Source organism: Brachyhypopomus gauderio, chromosome 2 (genome assembly GCF_052324685.1).
Source record: "Brachyhypopomus gauderio isolate BG-103 chromosome 2, BGAUD_0.2, whole genome shotgun sequence".
NCBI lineage: Eukaryota > Metazoa > Chordata > Actinopteri > Gymnotiformes > Hypopomidae > Brachyhypopomus > Brachyhypopomus gauderio.
Genome location: NC_135212.1, coordinates 44,909,175 through 44,918,098, shown reverse-complemented (window position 1 = coordinate 44,918,098; position 8,924 = coordinate 44,909,175).

Here is an 8,924-nt window from a genome sequence, read left to right as displayed (position 1 = left end):
CTTACCAAAGTTAGAGCTAACCTTGGAGGCCGGTTATGTAATGTGCTTGTTGATACGGGAGCTGCCTGTTCATGTAAAGATCTTCCACTTCCACTGACCGATGAGAAAATGCAAGTCACAGGTATTGGGGACAGCCCACGGAGCCTAGTCATTTAGATTTAGGTGCGATGGTAATTGAAGAACCATTCTGGTACCTTCCTGGGAATTCAGAAGAAACTGTGTTAGGAATGGATATCATGCAAAAGTATGGGTTTGTTATCCATTGTTTAGAAAAGCAAATAGAGATAATGACCAATAAAACCACTAGAGGGCGAGACTGCCTCCACATCATGCACTGTAAAACCCAACAAGTTCACTAAACTCAAAAGTTTTGTTGTAACTGATTACCTAAGAAATTTTAAGTTCATGTAACATAATTTTTAAGTACAGTTAACTTAAAAAAAATAAAACTTTAAATAAAATATATAAGTTTAGGAAAATCTTAATTTTTAAGATATATATATATATTTTTAAGCACTACATACTAGTGATGTGTCGCGAACGAACCGGTTCAAAGAGCCGGTTTTTTACATTTTTATGGCATTTGGCAGACGCTCTTATCCAGAGCGACTTACATTTTATCTCAAGTGAGCAATTGAGGGTTAAGGGTCTTGCTCAGGGGCACCTCAGTCATGGCTTCAGGTCTGGGAATCGAAACTTAAAACATAACAAAAAGTTAAGACAGCGTAAAACCTTAATGCTGGGTTTACAGTGTAGTTTTCCCGCACCAGCCGCACTGTCCACCATGTTTGTTCAAAAATCACAGTATGCTAATTAGATGGTTTTAAACTATAGGCATGCAGGAGCGCATTGCGTCAGACGCTTGGCAAATATTAAATGAAAAACAATGAGTTTAGTGATTGTCTTCACTTGAAAATGTTGAGCTTATTGAGATTAAAACTTGAATATTGTTGTATTAACTTTAATGTTTTAAGCTGTTTGAACTGTTTTGCAGTTTTGCTTACAAATAGAATAATTTTAATGAGTTCACCACACTGTCAGGGAATACAGTGTGTGCGTCTCTGACACAGATCCAGTTCAACAACTAGTGAACAAACATGAGCATCTCTGGGCAAAAGACAAAAATGATTGTGGGCAGGTAGATATAGAAGTGTGCATTGAAGGCAATTCACCTCTCCACAAAAACAGTACAAAATAAAACCTGAAGCTGAAGCAGCAGTCCATCATATTGTTGAGCAACTTGAGAGCAGTGGCATAGTCAGGCGTTACAGCTCTACCACTAACTCCACAGTTTATCCTGTTCCAAAACCAAATGGTGCATGGCGACTCACAATTGACTACCGGAATCTAAATCACGTTCTTCCTAAGGCCACTCCAATTGTTTCTAATCCTTCAACCATCCTGAGTGAACTAATAGTGGAAGCCAATTTGTTTACAGTGTTAGACATAGCAAATGTGTTTTGGTCACTCCCAGTCAGAAAACAGGATCAGTGGAAACTGGCATTTATTGTTAATCAGATACAGTATGCATGGGAGAGATTGCCTATAGATATTCCATAATAGTCCAGCTATTTTCCACCGTGCAGTTGCAGATGTCTTAAAACCACTGATGTGCTCAGGAAATGTCCTCCACTATGTGGATAAGATCATTATTGTCACAGCGGGCACACTAGAGGACCTCCTTAGCTTGGTGGATAAGGTGCTAACAACTCTTAGTGGTGCGGGATTCAAAATGATGTGAAATATGTGGTGCCTGAAGCCCTCCAGAAACCAATCATTAAGCTATATCATGAGTATGCCCATGTCCCAGCAGAGAAAATGTGTGAGCTAAATTAAGCGGTACTTCTGGTGGTCAGGTATGACATCTGATGTTAACCACTGGTGCAATACCTGTTTGGTTTGTGCAGCTATAAACCAAGGGAAGCCAGGTTATACATTTCAAAGACCAGAGCCTCCCAAAGGTCCATGGGACTCACTGCAGCTAGATTTTATTGGGCCACTTCCGAGTGCTAGAGGGGGGTACCACTAGTTCTCCAAATGGGTAGAAGTTATTCTGTGGCACGTGTGTTGGCAAATCAAATTATTCCTCTCTGGGGTGTGCCTAGGCAGATTGAGTCAGACCAGGGAACACATTTTACAGCCCAGGTCATAAAAGACATGTGTAAGATGCTACATATCCAGCAGAAACTGCACGTGCCCCAAAGCTCAGGTATGGTGGAACAGGCAAACCGGACTATTAAGGAGCATATTGCAAAGCAATTAGCTCAGCACAAAACACAGTGGATAGATGCTCTTCCCACAGTGTTGACTGTCTTGCGGGCTGCTCCATCAAGGGCCACAGGTATCAGCCCTTATGAGCTTATGACGGGAAGACTCATGAATCATTGATCCAGAGGTGTCACCTGCTGATTTGGGTCCATTAATGAATACCACTCAGCAAACTGTCTTGTTGCAATTGCAAGATAGACTCAAGGTTCTGAATGCTCATGCAGCTCTGAAGCAGCAGCTGTCAGACAGAGCAAATGATGCTCTGTTTAATCCCACAACAGAAACCAAGTTCTCAGAAGGAGACTTGGTTCTTATCAGACTTTTGTTGGATAAAGACTATGCATTTGCTCCACGCTGGCATGGACCTTATGAAGTCAAAGGAGTTTGCAACAGCTGTATAGCTGTCAAAGCAAGGCAGAAAATAAAGTGGTACCATATGACCCAATGTAAGCTATTCAAACGTAATGAGTAAATGTAGAGCATATTGTTTTGTTTTCATTCTCACATTCACAGACTCACTACTGCAGTTCCATGGATCCTTGATGCTAGGACCAAAGAAACCTGCATTGAGCTAGGACAGCAAGTGAAATTGAGCCACATGCTCGGATGTGGGAGATGGGTATAGAAATACTTCAAGGGGCCATTCACTCCAAATTCACTGACCATTTTACCTAAGCAAGTAGTTTTCTATCCCTATTATCCATGTTCCAAGCCAAACCAATTCTACAACATAGATAAAACTAAAATCAATTGAGGGTCAAGAAGCAGGTATTTTAAGCACATTGTACAACCAAGGAAATAATGGAGTAGACCCTCGCAAGTGCTATTACACAAAAGAACTTGAACCTGCCATGTATGAGTGCACACATATTGAACCACTCAATTCAACACACAACATATATACAGTACATCTCATCTTTTTAATCTCTCTTCTCCACAAGATTATTTGAATACTCCTAAACCTTTTGTTTGGACAAAACGTCGGGAAGGCATGTATTGTGTTGGTAGGTGTGAAGCTGACCTAAATTTGTGGACAGGTGCAGAAAATTGCACATGGACATGTAAATACTGTTTAAATCTAACAAAATGTGGCTACCACAAACCAACACAGTGTCCAAATATATACCCTGCCCCTCTAGCTGGTCTTATTAGAGGAAACATTATTAAGACTCTATTGCATGATGTAAACCTTATTATGTTAGTTACACACGTTAGTTACAATATTTTAAATATCCTCTCAACTTATCTCACGCATTGCAAAGCCTACACTAAAACATACACATGGCTCAAAACTCAAATTGAAGATTTAGTGCATGACTACAAAAGCAGATTAGCTGTCCAAATTCCATACAGTCACGCATGAAGTGAGATCTAGGGAAAAACTAGGGAGTTTTTCCTTGCCACTGTCGCCTTTGGCTTGCTCACTGGGGGCTAGGACTCGGCACTTGTAAAGCTGTTTTGTGACAACAACTGTTGTAAAAAGCGCTATATAAATAAAATTTGATTGATTGATTGATTGATCGATCTATTCTCGGACATCACTGGATTATTTGGTAGTAGTAATTCATTAATAAACACATACCAAATTTCCAAATAATTTGGTATGTGTTCACAGTATTCATCTTGACATCACAGTATACATCTTGGCTTACCAATCAGTTCGCAACTGGTTTTCAACATCTGACTAATGGTGAAGATAATATTATTAAAGCAGTAAAGTCAGAGGCTCAAGCTCAAGGTACTGGATCTCTAATTCCAGAAATCACCACGTCATGTCTTGACTGATTTGATTGAAATGCTTGATCTTGATCGTTGGTTTAAATCAATTTCTATGAAAACCATCTATTTTGCTGAACTTCTTACCACTATTATGATGTACAATGGAAACGAGTGCTGTGGTTGTATTGGTTTTTATGCAACTTACCTTTTTATTCACCCTGAGCAAATTTTTCCAGATTCCACCATTATACGTTCATTGGGTACGATTATCAGGGATCAGGTTGTCAAATGAGATCAGGTGACTGGTTATATGATTGTAAAGAGTTCTGAAATGTTGCTGATACTAAGGTGATCAATGTCCACTTGTTGCATGGGTACTCTGATGCAGTCCAAGTGTCACACACCCAGTGGTGTGCAGTGTTGGGAACGTTACTTTAAAAAAAGTAATTAGATATGGTTACTCACTACTTGTTCAAAAAAGTAACTGAGTTAGTAACTGAATTACTCTATAATAAAAGTAACTCGTTACCAGGGAAAGTATTTGCATTACAGTTAAAATAAAGTTATATGCCAATGAATAAGGATTTGAGTAGATCAGAAAGGTGTTTAACTTTTAATATTTATTGCACATCAACAGACCAGTGCAATATAAAATCCTTTAAAATCCCAAATCTTTGTAAAAAAAAAAAAAAAAAAAAAAAAAAACCACTGGCAGAGCCAGTGGCCTGAGATAGAGTTTCGGGGTGCCCCCCAAGGCGCCTCGTGTTGCTGAGAGTGAGCGGCGTCAAGCAGACCCTCCGCCAGCGCCCAGGTAGAAGCTGGACGCGCCCAGAACATGGCAAGCGGGCGCGCGTTCGTCTGGAGCACCAAGCAGCGCTGCGCGCGCGGGAGAATTGGTCCCGAAGCCCGGGGGGACTCCGCCTCCGGTTCCGCCTGCAGCCCTGGGAGGGTTCGCACCGCTGGTCGAGCTCCTACAAGCGGGGAGAGCGATCTCCTGGCTGCCCATGCCTGTGTGTGTGTCAGTCCCGTTGTTTATCCATAATCCCCTTTTCCCTCTTGTGCCCCTTTGCGTTTCATGTACCTGTGTGTGTGATTGTAAACGGCCCTGTGTTTAATGTATTTTCCCCTGTCTTCCCAAGAAGGGTGTTCTAGAGCTGTTCGCGACGGTTCCCACCATCGGGGGAGACTGCTCCAGAGGGCTCGCGGTTCTGGCGGGCTCCGGCCAGAGAGTCGGGGCTTTCCAGATTCGCGGGACGCTCCGGGAGTAGTGGGCCCCTGGTGGGGGGTTCTGTCATGGTGACAGCTCCGGACCCCTCCTTGTGGGCATGTCGTTACGTTGTCTGCGTCTAGTTATGTCCATGCTCTTCGTGCCTGCCTTTCTTTTCCCCAGCAGACCTGGAGGAGGACACTCAGCTTTTACCCCCCCCCCCCCCCCCCCCCACCCCCTCCCGAGTACGAGTTTGGGAGTGAGGAGTCTGGAGAGGAGGAGAATCCCCCTCCTTCTGAAGACTCAGAGGAGGAGACAGAGAGCGAAGCCAGCTCCTCTCCGTTGGAACACTTCACTCCTCCCGTAACTACGGAAGTCAGCCCTCTGCCCTCTGCATGCTCTGCCCCAACCGAGCACTACAGCGAAGGCAAGGGTGAAGACGTCTGCCACCCTCCATCCGTTTACTCTGCCCCTACCGAGTACCCGCTCTTCGTGCCTGCCATCTCCCCACGTAACAGTAAGAGTTCCATCACTCCCTGAGAAGGTTTGTAGACTTCACCCCAAAGGTGGCAGTCCTGTATGGAATGCACTCTGTATGCAAATGTATTCTGTTGTCTTTACCAGCAACCTGATTCCCATTAGTTAACCTGGTTTTTGTGATTGCTGTCCCTTTGAGATGCTGGGGGGGAATAAAACGAGAGGTTTGTGGGTGCTGGTGTCTCCTCTTCTTCCTCTTCGGGGCTCTTCTTCCTCTTCTGGGCTCTTCTCCGTGAAGCAGCCTGCACCAGTTGGTATCTCTGTTTCCATTAGGTATTATTCTTGTTATTTAATCTATGGTTATGTTATTGTTTTATATTTTGTTGGATATTGAAAAAACTGGTTAATTGTGTAGCCACAGTCTTCCTTGATTATAGCTATACTGGGCCAGATGAGCTCATTATTAGTATCAGTTAAAAGGTAAATCAATGCTAATACCAATTCCCTCTGAAGTATCCCATCTCTAACACATGTTTATGATAAACCTTTGACAAAGCAGGCTATTGTTTATAGCAAGGGACTTTATAAAGTTGGCTAGGTATATTGTATAACCTGTACTGATCTATTTGAGAAGTGAGTTGTTTTAGATTCTTACCAACTATAATTTGGAGTCAGATATTTTATTATGCACGTCAATCCTTCTTCTGCACCTATTTCCGTCCTTGGTTGTAGGTAAGCAGGTAGGTTAGTTAAATTTCATAACTAAAACCCCTACAGTGTCTACATACACCACTAGAATGCTCAACATAATCTCCCACTAAACAGTTAATTACAAGGATGCTGTAGAGTTAGAGACAGAAGATCTGAATGCTTAAAGCTTAAAAAAAGAGAGAGAAACAAAAGGAAGAATGACCTTGGTGAAACAAACTTTGGGCAAATTGCAAATTCTGTTCATGGATCAAACGTGGCACAACATATGGGTTGTTCCATAGAGCTGCATTATATGATGTGTCCTAGTCTTTGATTCACTCATTACACCTGCCCATTAGCCTGGGGGTGGGAGCAAACAGGAGTAGAAGCAAAGTGCACACTTAATAACCTAGATGTAACGCCAAGAATGCTGATACAGCTCTAAATCTGACAAAGACAAAGAATGGACTGGATTAGCAGCCCTGACACTCCCTACTCTCACAGCACATCTCTGGACACGTATGCTTTCTCCAGACCCACAAAACGTGCATGCTGGAGTGGCAAACTCCCATGCCCAGAGAACTATATCAAAAACTATATTTGGCCTTTGCTGCTTCTAAATCCACTTAAAACCCTGCTTTAACCACAATTATACAAATGTATAATGAATCATTACAGAGCAGCAAATAGGCAAACTGTAATATTTGTGTTGCAGATGTAAGTTTAGCAGTGGAATGTTCTAGTTTTAGCTCAATTAAATAGCTACCCCATACTTTCTGTTCACTGGTTTAACAAATGTTTCACTGAATGCTTCAATCTCCCACTACTTGTGCAGTTGCACAAAAAAAATAACTCATACTTAATCTGTACTTGCTACAATGTTGATTTCATAAACATACCTATAGATGCAATGTTTGTGACTCTATTCTTATTTCATATCTAACAGACATAATAGTCAAACTCATGACTTGCAGGAGTTGAGATTGTATTCGAAATTATCAAAAAGGACTTAAAATGCAATTAGGGTGGTGCCCAAATTAATCTGATCAACTCTGGTAATTTATACACTTCAATAGATTGTATAATTGCTACAATAAGCTCACATAATGTTGCTTTAATTATAAACAAATGCAAATCAGTGGATTTCATTCTTTAAATTCTTTACTTTTTTCTCTTAAATTTTGCTAGCCACTGGTTCCTTTTGTAAACTTGAATGTGAACACAATGTAAAATGGTAGTCTGTGTAAGCAGACACTAATCAAATGTTCCTGCTCTAGACTTTGAAGTCAGACAATGGATTAATAGTTTAATTAAGATTTCCAGCCAAACAGTTTCACTTGTTTAAATATATTTATAAAAGTGTTTCTTAAAATCTCAGTCTCTCTTGCCCCCTGGGCAGGCCCACATGTTGAAAGCCTGGCTATACAATACAGGGATGTATCTATGCCTCTTCACAGACACCAAGTTCCAGGACTAAACAAGGAAGTGTCACTATACATTTCATTACAAGGAAGGTGTGGTGTTAGAGACAGAATTCCTGAATGCTTAAAAGCTTTAAAAAAACATGTATGAAAAAAAAAGGGGAAAATGACCTAAGGTATAAACAAGAGCAGGCAAAATCCATTTAGTTTAATTTTGTCTAAGATTTGCTGCCAAATATTGGTTGTTTCATAGAGCTGTATTATATGATGTGTCCTAGTCTTTGATTCACTCATTACACCTGCCCATTAGCCTGGGGGTGGGAGCAAACAGGAGTGGAATCAAAGTGAACACTTGAGAAGTGAGTTCTTTTAGATTCTTACCAACTATAATTTGGAGTAAGATATTTTATTATGCACGTCAATCCTTCTTCTGCACCTATTTCCGTCCTTGGTTGTAGGTAAGCAGGTAGGTTAGTTAAATTTCATAACTAAAACCCCTACAGTGTCTACATACACCACTAGAATGCTCAACATAATCTCCCACTAAACAGTTAATTACAAGGATGCTGTAGAGTTAGAGACAGAACATCTGAACGCTTAAAGCTTAAAAAGAGAGAGAGAAACAAAAGGAAGAATGACCTTGGTGAAACAAATTTTGGGCAAATTGCAAATTCTGTTCATGGATCAAACGTGGCACAACATATGGGTTGTTCCATAGAGCTGCATTATATGATGTGTCCTAGTCTTTGATTCACTCATTACACCTGCCCATTAGCCTGGGGGTGGGAGCAAACAGGAGTAGAAGCAAAGTGCACACTTAATAACCTAGATGTAACGCCAAGAATGCTGATACAGCTCTAAATCTGACAAAGACAAAGAATGGACTGGATTAGCAGCCCTGACACTCCCTACTCTCACAGCACATCTCTGGACACGTATGCTTTCTCCAGACCCACAAAACGTGCATGCTGGAGTGGCAAACTCCCATGCCCCGAGAACTATGGATGTCCTGATCCAGCTTTTTGAACCAGCGATCTGATACAGATATTTATTTTCATGTCCGATGCGATATCTGCAGATACCGATACCGGCCTATCTGAGCATCTATTAAAGTTTAAAGTTATTTAGCCAATTTACTTTGT